Here is a 15,555-nt window from a genome sequence, read left to right on the forward strand (position 1 = left end):
ATGGTTGTTTGTCCGGGTGATAGTTTCAAAGCAAATACTTCTAATGGCGTGTGCGATGACCTCACAACTCATATGGAGATGGAAAGTCTAATATACTCGGGTTATGGGGAGAGTTAAAATCACTCTCTGGGCATGAATGCGCCTGAAAATCTTCTTAATTACAGCATTGAATTTGCACTAGAGCAAAAGTCAATAACCGCAAATTAAAGAGCATTTAATTTAGAGCTAAATATATTTGCACATAATTTCAGTCATTCTACAACACGCTAAACAAACTGAGCGAAACATTGAATGGTACGCAGTCAAATGTTAAGTTCGGCATGCCTCCTAGTTGGACAAAAAACGGGTTTTTGGATTTCAACATCAAAAGTTTAAAGATAAACCATAAAACTCAAAACGGTTTTGAACTTTCTCTCTTAGTCTTGGTCCTCTCTCTTAGTTACAGGGTGGTATCAAAAAATCAAATTTTTGGCCTTGCCGCCATAATTTTTCTGCTCTTGGTCTGATTTTCACGATCAAGACCCAACTAAAACTCCATAGACAATCTAGGACGAAAATTAGATAAACAGACTTGCAGAATTGGCTCGAAATTTGTGATTCTTACAGACTTTGGACTAAAGTGAAGTTCAGTTTCAAATATGTCGTTAATCGATGCAACCCGCTATATTGAATTCTGAAATTGCAGAAAACAAAGCCTCAAACGAAAATAGAATCGCTCGCAGCAATTAGAATTTATCCAATTCCAAATTTGACCCCGATTGGTTAGTGTAACGTTGATTTTGTTGAGCATTTTACGTAATTCTACCGAAAGCTTCTACTGTCTAATTTTCCGGGCAATTTTAAAGCGAGAAATTGAAAGCCACTGGTCAACGTTTCATGCATCATCTTAGCGATTAGGCCTTCTAAAACTTCATCATTTATCAATTATTTCAATTGCTAATGTGACACTTTCCAATGGAACTTTAATAAGTCATATTTTTTCGTCATTGAAAGGCAATTTTATTGGACTGTAACGGTTGGCGTTCACTAATAGGCATCGAACGGGATAGGTAATCTCAGTTCTATTTAAAACTGAGCAGTTATTTAAAAAATTAGACCCATAGGATGCATGCCTGACGGTCTTGTGCGGATTAGTTGCCGCGTACGTTATGTAACATTTTTTTTATAAGATATGAGGATTATTATAGGAATGCAATAAATCTCTGAAACAGGTTGAACGATATCTTCATTTAACAAATTATACATCCGCTTCAAAACACCTTTCGCTTACTGGCCAGAATATATATTGTAAAGTTCATCCGAGTGGGTTTTCAGTTAATCAAAATCCATTCGCTATATCTACACAAATTATCTTCATTGCAGCTTTACGATCTGTTAACGGAGATAAAACATCAGAAATAAACGCGGCTGTTTATCTAGGATACTATCATTTTGGTCACACCGCCAATAATATTCCATAAATAAAGGCCATAACTTAGTCATGTTGACCATGTAGGCGTTCGATGTGATAAAAACTTTATAGGTTTGCTCGTTTGCATCCAATAGCGATAAGTCAGATAGGCGTTGCATAACAATAACAATCTTTTATGGTTGTAAAACTGCCTAATTCGTAAACCTGATCCAATCTTACTACAAGTGCAAGGTGACTAATTGAGAATGGACTGCTATTTTCATTTTATTCAATTAGTTAATCGTGAGTTTATCAATTAACCGCTCATCTGCTTGTTTTTTACTTTTTTGAATTTGATTATAAACCTGCAAAATATACGTTTTTAGTGAAAAGCTGCATGTCAAACAATTTCCTATTAAATTGTAAATTCATATTATTTACTAAAGCACAAAGTGCAGCTTTAACAGGTGCTTGAAAGGAAAATGAAAAACTATATACACATTATCTGCTTGCTGTGCATCAGAAGCGTCGACTAATGACTTTTGTCAAGATATTATGTAAAAGTAAATTTAGCGCCAATTATTCCCAGCTGTGTATATTATTATAAGTTTTTGAGTTTTACAAAATAAAATAAGTGAACAGTTTTTTCATATCTTCACAAAAACGCTTCTGGTCATTTCAGTCGGGTAGAAAAAGTACAGCTATACCGACTCCGTTTGGGCAAAATCATGTTATACAACTTGAACGGGAGTAAAAACTCTTAGCTGTTGCTTTTGCATTGGTGCATACTAGAAATGGCAAGCAATTCGATTGCTTTTAACATTTGTCTTAAGATATAAAAGCGATTTTCCCTTAAAGCAATAATTACGACCCGAGTAACTACCAGATAAAAAGTTAATGGAAGTAGCATACGTGTCTTAGTGATATATCTCTTTTGCATCCTTTGAAACTTGTTCAGCAAGGCCTTCTCCATATTTCCATCTGGGAACCCGACATTTAATAACTAAATTTGAACTTAGGGATCTATTTAATATTCTATTTATGGCATTACAGTTTTGCAAAGTGGTTTTTCCAAATGGATTATTAAATTATCTAATACTAAAATACAGGAAACTTCTTGAAATACTCTACCAGATCTTCACTAAATGAGTGATTTAAAGCATTTTTACTTGATCGTAAATCGAAATGTTTGAATACCAATTATACCTACGCATAGTTTAAACATTTCCTAACTTTTCACTGTGAACATTCTCTCAGTCGGTTATACGATTTGGATTTTTTATTGATCTATAGCTCTATTCTTGAACAAAATTTAACTTATGACCTAAACAAAAAAATTAAATAAATATATGGTACAGGGTATTAAACACTGTCATGTTTCAAGTAAAGTTTTCGCCCGGAGAGTAAAAAGTATACGATGTTATAACCTCATGCCTTCTGAGTGGTTTGGATCTTTAATCGTCTGTTTATCCTCAACCATTCGAGAGATTATTTTTTTTGTATGACCGGTCACATTTTCCGCAGGAAATTTACTTAAACTTACTTTTTTGAGTCCTATTTAATTTTGCACTCTCTGTGCTCTGTCGATTAAGTTGTTAAAGTTTCTGCGTTCTTATAGAAAAAGTTTTTTGCTTTCTACGCCTATATGGTTAATTTTTTTGTTGGGCTGGTTCTGGACATTGTGTGGACATTTACAAAAGATATTGAATTTGAGTCAAAAACACTCGCTGATGTGAAAAGTTTTCTTATATGTTGAAGACTGTGAGGACAAAGAAGATCATTTTTGTAGAAGTCACAAATTGAGAAACTGAAAGATTTTATTGAATAAATCACTAGCAGGAGAACATGTTATTAGTATAGTGATAGGCTAAAAAAGAAGTTACATTTCAGTAGCTTTGGCAAATTTTTTGGTCTTCAAGTTGGTTTACTCAGGGAAGGTTGTGTGAAGAAACTCTGATCAGATGGTTCTCTTGTGCTTCACGAAAAACTGCTTTGGAGGCTCTTAAAATAGCATTTTTGCAACCACCAAGTGGAGAAGCTCAAGCAACTGGGCAACATTGTTGAAGAAGTTTCGCGTTTTGGGCAGCTTTTCTTCATTGTTATGTCTTTAAGTTGCGAAATTGAAGCCGATTGAGAAATAGGGTGAGGAAACTGTCCACGGAAAATCCCGTTGCTCATCGCTACCAAAGTATTTTATTAGTTTGGCTCATTTTTCTCGTCTCCAAATGAGAAGCTGGAGTGGAAACCAATTGAAGAGTGTGTCCGAAGAAGGGAGTGTTCAGAACTTTTAAACTGAAGCACATTGAGACGATTGGTGAAGAAACTGTTCGCAGAAGATTTTAGTGTTGTTCACTGTTAAATACAAAAGCTCTAAATTTGATGAAGAAGTTGCATACTTCGAGGGGTTTCGCTCATTTTTCGAGTACAAAAATTGGTAAACTGAGTAACATTAATAAGCTTCACGAAGAAACTGTGATACTGGCTTAATGAAGCATTGGGGTTTTACCACTTTTTCGCAATCAAAGTTAAGAAGTTGAAGCAGACTGAAGCATTTGATGCAGAAAACATCTGCTCAGTATTTTAGCGTTGTTGTTTTCTCATTTTTCGAAAACTGCTACAAATCAGAAGTGTTCTTGAAGAAACCGCATTGGTTTAGCTAATTCTTCGAATTGAGAACTGAAGCATAGATAGATGAGGAAAGAAAGCAAACACCTCTTCTGTTCTTTAATGAGCAATAATTCGAAATGTTATGAATAAACTTATTCGAAATAAACAAAAAGTCATTAAAAATTTGTATCTATCAAAAGGATCCAAATATTCAGACGATGAGACGACTTTTTTGTCTGTAGGTATTACTTATTATTTTGTTTGTCTGTCTGAACCACCCGGTATTGCCCGCGGATGGTTTTACACTTTCACTAAGAAAACATGACATTATTTGTACAACACCATGTACAATTTGTTTATTTCTTGCTTATCCTTTAACTTAAATATTGTCCAAGAATAAAGCTGCAACTCTATAAAAAAATGTTCCATTCGGATTACCGACACACACACCTTAAGGAACACTTAATCTATGCGGTAAATTTGCGGAGCAATGTATTAATCCCATAAAGTCCATTTTAAACAAGACATTAAATTAAGAGAACCGAACCTCTGGAGGCCGTTCCCAAAACAGCCAAGAAGAAAATAGCCAGCAAAAACTAATTGAACCAATAAACGAGCAATATTCCATACAACCGTTCACATTTAGTAAACCATGTCAATCAAGTAGCATCTAAATATCAGCACTCACATATATTCTAAACGCCTGGCAATTGATTATTAATTAACTCATATCTGTCACCTATCTAAATTAAAATTGAAGAAAAGGGGCCGGTTGTTCTCTTTGGGACACATCCTGTCCAAGAATTAACATCTCATTAACTGATAATCAATTCGAAAAAATGCGTAGTCAGTACTGCTCATTTAGCTAGTGAACTTATTAAACTAAATAGAATAAGGCAGTGATGAAAATGCTTTCTAAGATATTTTGTTGCAATAACATCTGTTGGTGTTTTTCGAGAGCTTGATAGTCCGAGATCAAATATAAAGTATCAATCAGTCGAGTTATCCGAATTCTAACTACTTTCGTGTGCTTCATAGGTCTTACGTGTATGATAGTTTTATTGTCAAAGTGAAATCTACCAATTTTGTATGTTTGAGAACTAATTTATGTTGAGAGGAATAAAGGAGTAAAAATAAGAATAGGTTCTCACTGAGTCTTTTATATCTGCCCAGCTTTTTGGCAGTGACCCAATAATTGTCGTTCCTGTTCTATTACTTGTCCAGTGAACGAGACGGAAATTTGATCTTATTAACGTCTTTCAGTAAATTTCTTACAATGCGGGAAGAAAGAAAAATTTTCGAACCAATCTCGGACAAGAGTAGATTTCAATATGGCGTCGCTAATAATGACGTCACTGCCAAATAGCTTGGGACAGACTATACTGGTATACGTACGTTAGCCTATCGAAATGGGATTCTTTTCAAATCATTGCTGTTGCTTGATATTTGGTTGAAATTTGTAGATACTTTTGGTTGGTTACCTAACGGCTAATAATTTAGGGTGTAAACCTTCGCAATGTGAGTTGCAATTTGTTGAACAATCTATCATTCCCGTATGTATTTTTGACCAAATTTGCTATTGTTATTGTGAACAGTATCACTTTTTTTAGGAGCATGGTATATAATTTCTCCATTAGGGCCGATATTCAAAAAGTCGGATATTCGTGCGCGTGTCCATTAACTGCACGCAATTCTTGGGTATCGCAAACTCACTATACACTCCACCCACATGCGATACAATCGTCCACACATATCTTATTGGCACACACACGTGAACCCTTGCAAATTTCAAATCGCCCTTATAAAGTGAGCGTTTGCGTAATGCTGTTGGCCGCCATGTGGAAAGCGATTTATGCACTGTTTACTGAGGGCATCTGACGGGAAAACCTTCAAGTTTACTCTATACGAGGGGTTGTTATAAGCTGGAAGTGTATTTTATTGAATTCAGTGATGTGCTTCAGTGTGCGATGTGATGGTTCAGAAGAAAGAGCTCGCAAGAGAGAGATCATTCAAGATGAAGGTTTAATAAATTGCCACTTTATTTCGTGTTGCAACTCTTTGACTCGACTTGAAATCAACGACTTATACAAATAGTTCCGCACATTGATGTACGAGTTGAAAATGTAAAAGGTGCCTAATCCCGAGAAATTTTAAAAATATAGATATTTCACATCAATAGCATATCAAGAAAATATTCTCTAGATATTCTCAGTTCATTATTGATTACGGGAATTGATGAATACACAACCAAATTATCCACAGACCAAACTGGTTTATATTAAAATAGTAAAGACCATGTCCGCGGAAGCTTTAGGTCAGGAGCTGGCAATTTGTGTTGCACCGCTTCCCATTGCAATGAAAAACCATTTAAAAACCGTTATATTTTGAGTACCCAACTGTATATGCCAGTGCCCGCTAATGTGTGATTTACATTAACAACATGGAAAGTCCTGGCACATCATGAGTAACGACAGCACAGATATGAGATCAGTAAATGCAACAAAAGAACAAAGAAAATCAGTTTTAATTTGTATCAAAGCTGAGGTCATTTGTTTGGTTCGTGATGACGCAACAGCTCGGATGCAATGCGATGCAAAAATGGCGCACCCACCAATTGCGAATTGTCTAATTAGGGTCGGATTCGCGTTAATTATTCACGCGACGTGCATCCTGCCCAGGCGCCTCCCATGCTTAATAATGCGGCATAACAGGGTCGGACTCATTTTTACTAAGTGTATCACTTCAATTCAAACGTTTGCGCATTTAATTCCAATCGACATCGGGTCCCTACTATGTATGAGCTAAGCAGAAAGATGAATGAAACAAAACTCAAATACCTACTTCAAGAAATATCTCCTACATCTTCACTGGGCTATCAACCGTTTGCATGTTGTTTTCCTTTAAACTTTATGCTACAACATAAGATTTTCACATTCTTGTAAGAATTCTTCAGATCAGCAGTTCCGTGATAGGACTAATGTAAGGAGGGTCTGCATTTAAGAACATATTTATATAATTATGAACATTATGAACACAACTATGAAAAAGCGTACCGAAAATTCCTCGGGCGATATTTTAAGAAACAACGAGGAACTGATGGCCATTTAGAGAGTCTATTTTAACTTTTAACGTCCACTTTGTAGGAAGATTGATGGCATAGTGGTCAGTAAAAGATACCGAAACTCAATACGGTTCACCAAAAAAAAACCTACCTAGAAGCTGACATCTCTTCTGATCATAACTTATTACTTGCAACAAAGAAACTACGATTTAAGAAAACTATAGCAAGGACGGAAAGTCCCAAAAAGATTGACATAGATTTTTTAAAAGACCCAAGAATTAGGTGAAAAGTTAGGCAAGAAGTGAACGATAAAATAGCGTAAATGCAGATACAGTGAGAAGAGACAGTAGACGAAAAGCGGGAATCATAGATCAGGTATCACCTTCCGATAACACGATAGCAAATAACAACTTTAGTTCAAAGTTCAAAGGGTACGAGAAGAAGGAAGAAAAAAACTGTTAGGCTTAATCGATTCAAGGCGTAAATTACCACGAAGGAACGTATAAGTTGAATAAAGAAGGTAAACGAAAAATAATAGTAGCAGAAAGGAAATTCCTAAACGAAGAATGCTTAGAAATCGAAAACATTTTTCAATATGCATAAACAAATTAAAGAAGCAACGAGAATATTTGGAAACAACAGAGAGTGCTGCTAAATGACGACCAAGGGAGAGGAATCGCGAATACCAAATACAGACTGAAAACATGAGAAGAATTTATGAGAAAAATTATTTGCAGAAGACAGAAATGAAATGAAAACCCACAACATTTGCAGAGGACTCCCCATCACCCGGGAAGAAATAATTAAGACATTAAATCGTTCGAAAAACGGAAAATGGAGGAACATATTGCGAACACACAATTGGCCTTCTGAAAAGGGTTCGGCACAAGAGAGGCCTTGTTTAGTATCCAAGTCCTCATACAGAGAGCAAGAGACATATAAGTATCCATGTTTTATAAATTATATAATAGAGAAAGCATAGATTAAATCGTACTAGAAGAACCAGAAAGGAGCTTAATAACGAGCCTGTTTTGGAGCGCAACAATCAACACAGAAGGGTTAACATCATACGAAATAAGTTAAGAAAGGCGTTAGACACCGATGCGTACTGTCGCCGATTCTGTTGTACAAATATTCAGAGGAACTCTTTAGAGAGGCACTTAGTAAACGAGGAGAAGGCCTAATTATAAACAGTCAGAATATCAATGATATCCGATACGCTGTGACTCTACACTGTTAGCAAAAAACGCCGAAGATCGACAAATATTAATTAACCGAGTCGCTTGAGGGGAATTTGGAATATAGAAGCATAGACTCTGACAGGGAACACCACAAAACCTCTTGAGCCATTTGAACTCTTGTGTTACAGACGAATGGTCAGAATATCCTGATCTCACCGTGTAACAAACGAAATGGTGCTAGAACGTCTAAATATAGACAAATAGATTGCCCTAACAAATGTCTAAAATAAGATGATAATACAATCCGATGCAAGTCACATTGCAAGGAAAAATAGAAGGGAAAAGAAGACCCGGCTGAAGAATTTTAGACGGTAAACAGGGTTAATATCAACCCAATTATTCCGATCAGCTGTCACTAAAGTTAGATGGACCATGATAATAGCCAACGTCAAATGAAAATCAGGCACCTACAAATGGAGAAGCGATATTAACGGAAATCACTTCACACATTTAATAAAAGCAAACAGTTAGCACAAAATTACAGCTAATGGTTAAGTGTGCGATTGATAAGTTAAAATTGCACGTTCAAATGGTTAACAAGGTATTCAACTCAACGAATAACTTATTCACTAGAGATGCGGTGAACTTTAAACTTCAAATATCTCAAGAACTAGTGCCTGTAAATACTCCTATGGAGAGACCGTTTTTGATAAAACATGTGTTCAAACACAAGTCTGTTCATAAATAATTGTTATGCTGAGCGACCACAAAATATGCTGCTTTAAATGTTGTATAAATGTAATTATATTTAAAAAAATATAGCGGCGCCCCCCAATACGAGAATTCGTTCAGATAGTATCATTCCAATGAAAGTAAGTAATTAATTTGTTCATCATAAGTTGTCATCATATTTTGAAAACCGTCCACGTTTAGATTGGACAAATTAGGTTACATCACCATGTTTTCACACCGGGAATCTGTTGCAGGGTTTTGGACAAATATTTTACAGACACCCTATATAATTTATATCGACTGTTGAATGGTGTGAAAATTTTTCTCTTTTTTATCTTTGCCTTGTGGTTTCATCTGTAACCTTTGTTTTTGTGTTTATGAGGAGAACGTTATTTGCAGGTACAAATTATACAGTTTGGGTCCAAATTCATGATTCGTTTTTGTTTCAAATATCTAATTTTGCATACAACATTATTATTATTCAAAAGGCTTGCCAAATGTGAAGGTAGAAACAACCATACATGTAAATAAAATTTAAATCTCTAAACAATAAATTCTAGTCTTTTCCCTTACATGATTGTCCTGACTCATCATCTGTAATCCCAAGGGATTCAAACGATTTTAATATACTTTTTAATATGTTTGTAATTTGTATTTTAGTATGGATATTTTAACAGAGCACTTCTTTTAAACTAATAACGACTGTGAATGTATAATTTAGACAAACTGATGATGGTGGAGAAAAACACCGAAACCGAAACGTTTTTGTAACATTTTAAATGGTAAACAATAAAATTGACTGGAACCCAGGAATTTCTTTTGAATTAAGTTGAAATACAGTCAGGAAAATATACACAATTATTATTATTTGATTTTTCTGTCTAAATACCTTAATTTACATATCATAGAAACGGAATCTCAAAAATGTGTATATAATGCTAAATTTGACCATATGTCATACAACTTCTTTGAATTGGTCTGTTAGTGGATCTTCAGGGGGGTTAACATATTAGTTCGACTATAAATTTCCAGAAATTTGACGCAATTCGGTGGTTAGTTATAGGTATATGGTGGAATTTACAGATAAGAGTAATATATAAATGGGAACGGGCAAGTTAAGATTACTAATATTGTGATTTCATAATTAGTGTTCAGCTTTAATTTGAAATTTCGACTCACAAAACTTTTTAGCATACTTTTGACGTCTTTCACAACGCTGAAAATCTAGGAAAAGTCGGGGCATTGCGCATATCAAATAATTATTTGCACGTAAATGCCTTTTGCTATTAGATCGGTTAGATGCTCATATAATACGAGTGTTGATTTTACATGTTTGTTTCTTACCAATGCTCTCACATTTTATTTCATCTAGAGTTTCTCAAAGAGTATTGATGACAATAAAAAGTGAACAGTTTCTTATCAGTCCTTCCTTCAAAAAATTGCACGGCTTTTTTATATATTTTTAATATGTCTTAAAATGCAGCAGATGTTCTACATCTGGAACTTCCAAGCTATTAGAGAAACTACTTGTATTTTTTGTTTTCAAATATACGGTCAGCTCTGTTTAACTCTGTAACTTGGGCCATCTTGTACAAGAAATGTCTGTATCTGTAAGCTTTGATGGCTTTTTCTGTTTGAATTGCTTCCAGATTGCTTACACTTCAATGTTGCTGTTGTCTATGAATTTTTTGTGTGTTATTTGATTTCCACTCGCTATTTCTTTTTGTTGACTTGTGTCGATTTTATCAATTATCAAGTCGTATGCAAATTTATGCTTAAAAAATAATTCTAATGCCTTCAGCTTAATTAATCTTCCAGACTAGAGTTTCAACTTCATTATAGATATTCTTACAGTTGACACTGTTATCAAGGGAGCGTGGTACTGGATTTTTTACACATGAAAAACGTTTGCAATGTTTTTGTAAATTGCGGTATTTATGTGGATGCGGGCTAGATTTGCTTTTGTAGTCACCTGCTTTAATATTATATTTGCAAATTACGCAACTTCATAAAATTTCCCATTATGCTGGTATGTGTTATTTTTTAATTTTCATTGCTCTGTTTGTATTCAATTTCTGTCCCTATTCAACTTCGATCATCTAACCCAAATGATCAGCATTAATACCTCTTTCAGTTCCGTGCAAATGAGTAAAATTTCTTATTTCATTCAAGCTCTGCTTATATTATTTAAATTATCAATTGTTCCCCTATCTTCGAATTGCCAAAGTATTGGCAGTTATTTGATGAACGAAATATTTAATAGACGCCTAACAAAATGTTTGTTGGAAATCAAAAAAATTTTCAGTTGCAGATAATGGCATAAAATTGTTAAATATTTACGAGTACCACCCTGCCGAAAATACCATTTAAGTAATTCACAATTCACACTATAGCATCAGTGGGTGCCGCCATGTCCATTTGCTTAAGAGCTTGTAAATGAATTGTCCGACAGCATGCTCGAGCACATTATTTGGCACCCACCGACCCAGGAACGTGTTAATTAATGACGACTTTAAATTTTATTTTGCTGGGGTCCCTGCTTTCTTCAATCGCTTTATGTGTGTTCAGTTTCTTTGCCTAAAAATAACGGCTGCAGTTGTTTTACAACATCTTTAAAACCACTTTTCAAGCTTCTTCTGCAAGTGAAATTTAACTCGACAAGTTAAGCAATTAAAAGTTCAGTTGGCACGAATACTACGGTTAATCTTATGATGAACGATACAGACGCATGAAACTGTATGCAAACCAATTATTCATATATTTACAATGCGTTGTAATAAACTAACATGTAGGTAATATAGACTACATTCTTCTATTTATTATTTTCCATTAGCTCTTCTCGGTTTAATAAGTGAACGAGGTCCAGATCATTTTAACTAACAGCTTTTCATGAACGTAATTCTGCGTACGCGCCTGAAGCCTTTTACCATATTTCTTTGGTCGCACAAAACTGAAGCTCATTGTTCCAACTGCTTCTTCACCCAACATCTACTTTAAAGATGTGTTATTCCCAATGGTACATTTAGACCGTACTTGGTTAATCATCACTTCATTTCGTGCGATGGTTTTAAATTCCACGGACGATTAGTTAGTGTTTTGAACGAATATTTTGTCACTACTTTCCTCACATTTCTGGGCATGAGGTTTTTATAATATTTGGCGCAGTTTGAAGTCAAAATTTTATGACTTTAAGGGCTAAGAGTTGCCGATGCAATATAAAACCTAGATACTGAACACAAACAAGCACAACTCCTAAACTATTAGCCGAAATAATTGCTGAAATGAGTTGAAGGCAGAAGATCTGCAAGTAAAGGGAGTATGTTTCAAATTCAGCTTTGGACCGAAACGAAAACCACTCAGCGGAGTGAAAAAATTATTAATTAATTAAATTAACTTAATAGGTATCTACATCAGAGTTAATAGGTATCTACATTTCGATTCAAAAAAATTTACTTCCCATGATTTCTTGAGTATTAAGGGCGTATTTATCTGTATAACGTTGGGCGTTCATAATTATGAAATATTCCTATGCCGGTTTCCAATATCGCTCTAATTCATCATGGTAAAGCAAAGTGCGCCCTTATTCCGTCTTCTTTATGACCGTTTATGAATTATGGACACAATCCTAGCTACCTACCTGGAACTTGTCTAGTAAACACGTTATTTACGGTCTCCAATATTGTGGCTCAGCTTCCGTAATAAGTCAAATGGAATATTTTACTACACTAAATTCGCATTAGTGACAGTAGTATATTCTGTAAATAATACATCTTAAGTTAAGTAACATTTCGTATTCCAAGTAAGGCAAATCATTAGATATAAACCAAGGCAAGCTGCTGTTTGATCTGGTAGAATCGGGTAAACGCATGTGTTAACTTGCGTAGATTGAGAAAGCACTACTTTGTGCAACAAGCGGAATACGTGATGCTATTTTGCAAAGATTATCTTTGCGGTTTCAGTGTGTACTTTAAAGGAAATGGCATCATACGGCGAGGTCGACTATGGGTTTACTTCAAACAGAACAATCCAATCTTGTGGTGATTTTCAACAGCTCAATCCGCAATTTTAATCGAATCGGTCGAAAATCAAACACAAAAACTCAAATTGATTGGCTAGGCAAAAAGCGATAGAAAATTGATTTTATAGGTCGCTTACTAAAGCTGGGAATTAGTCAGCATTCCATACGTAAAACGGGGCTTCTGTAAATTAGCTCCCTGATATGTTAATGACTTTTCTTGCATCCCTAACAAGCAAATATTAAATACAATGGTTTTGGCAAAAGTGCAATTGTCAAATAATAAAACAGGCAAATTATAAGAAAAATATTCAGTGAGTTTAGCTGTAGGTCCAAGTTAAAACAGCGTGGGTATTTTCAAGATTGAGATATCAATAATCACATGCCAGTGAATTATCAGATGATATAAACAAGAAGAAATTTAAAGTTGACATTTATGATGGATTGCTGATAAGTGGCCAACTACTAGCAGACTATAAGCCCATTTATTATAGGCTGCGTGGAAAGAAATCGAAATTTTGATCACTTATATCTCTAAAACGGTTGACCCATTTTCACTCTGGGTTACCATCTCATTGTCAGAACACGTGTAATTTTAAACGTGTGATTAGGACCGGGTAAAAGTAGGTGAAACGATATTTTTGGAACCCGCAGCGTTCATATAAGTACTAGTTTGGGTACCAGCTCTGAGAGCCATTGTTCTCGAGTCAAGGTGTCCAACGTGTAATTTTGTAACGCCTCAAGGAAGGGAAAGTCGATAAATATTGACGAAATATTCGGGTCTTTCGACATGTGGGCCCAAAAAGAAATAATACATTATAAATGCTCCTCGTTGTCGTTTAGTTGATATAGTTGATGAAATCAAGAACTTATTGCGAAACAAACGGTTTCAATATCCTTAGAGTCTGCAATTCGAATTGGATGCTTACTTTTCTTATGCTTAGGACAAGGCATCGTTTCGTCTAAAAAACTGACAAAAGTGGCCTCCAAAAGTACGATTAAAAACTTACAAAGTGAAAATATTTCCTCACATCAAACAAATGCATTCAATGACATTATTCAATTTAATACTGGCCGCATCGCTGTTACTGGGAGTGCAATTGCAATTATTATTTCAATAGAATTTCTAATCAAAACTTCTCCCGATAATTATCATTCAACTGGAATCCCTTACCTTAATTGCTTCAATCCATTCTATGAATGTACATATATTTATTAGACCAAGCGTTCCATTGAAACTCCTTATACGATTTTAATGAAATATTGTCTTTAAGTATTGCGAGATCTGTATAATTATCGGTAATTATAATAATGAATTGTAATGAAATAAATGCAGATCTTAGCCCGTAATATATTGAAAAGTTCAAACTACGTATAATGAGAAAGGCGATTACGTAACTTGACTTACAGTCTTGCAAATTCCCATTAACTGCCTTGGTATTCGATGGATGGTCAACAGTTGATTGGTTATTATCTGGAAGAAATTAATTTAAATTATAAATTATTTTGTTTCTGAAACTCTAACTAGATTATTTGAGTGAAAATAGTTCTTGGGCTTCTTGGCTTTACAACCATTCATTTAGAGGCACAGTTTTTCAAATGCTGTAAAACTTTACAATTTCTCATAAAAGCAACGAAAGCAGCTTTAAAATAGCACTTCTTATGTGCTTTATTACAAAAAAGAAATAGTTGAAATCGCCATCTTTAATTATGAATAGCAAAGAAGGTAATTCAGATGTCCACACGTTTAAAGCAGAGCTCAAAGTTAATTTTCACATTTTTTTATTTAAGTTAATTAAGTCTTTGGGTGAACTGATAAATGCAAATAAAATTACGATTAACGACTGATAACCAAATGCGCTCCTTCTTCTAAAATGTCGTGACATCCAAACCAAAGCCAGGAGCAAAATGAAACTTTCGCAGTTCGTAGAAGACATCTGACACTGCAAATGCGGGGTTTTTCATGAAAATCACGGCAAAACCTGATTGTTACGAAGCTAGAGAAAGTCGATCTCGAAATAAAAATTTCGATCCCAATCTACTCCTTCCTTGAAAAAGTTGTAACTTCCAAACCAGAGCAAGTAGCACTTTGAAACTTTTTCAGTTCGTTGAAGACACTTGACCCTGAAAATGCTCACATTTTCATGGAAATCGCCAAAAAAGCTGATTTTTACGACTATAAAGAAAGTTGATGTCAAAATTGAAGTGTAAAACCAAAATCGCCCCTTCGTTTAAAATGTCGTAACCTCCAAACCATAGAAAACCAAACCAATTTGAAAATTCCGTATTTCAATTCTTATTAGTTTTTATTATTTTTAACTCTCATAGTTTCCAGTACATTTTTAGCAGTTACTTGTTGCTCAAATACCCAAAGCATTGTATCAAATTATCAACCAAATATTTTTTATCGGTTTACAGAGATCGGAGTGTCGGTCAATAAATGGTTCGCAAAAAATTAAATACTATTTTTTCAAGACAAAACGTTTCAACTACATTCAAGAGGAGTTGCAGCTCTAAATCAAGTGAAGTTGAATGCATTGACCACAAAGTTGTCAATGAGACACCAACA

Source organism: Dendroctonus ponderosae, unplaced genomic scaffold (assembly GCF_020466585.1).
Source record: "Dendroctonus ponderosae isolate FM_Combo_2020 unplaced genomic scaffold, Dpon_F_20191213v2 Dpon_F_20191213_8, whole genome shotgun sequence".
Classification (NCBI taxonomy): Eukaryota; Metazoa; Arthropoda; class Insecta; order Coleoptera; family Curculionidae; genus Dendroctonus; species Dendroctonus ponderosae.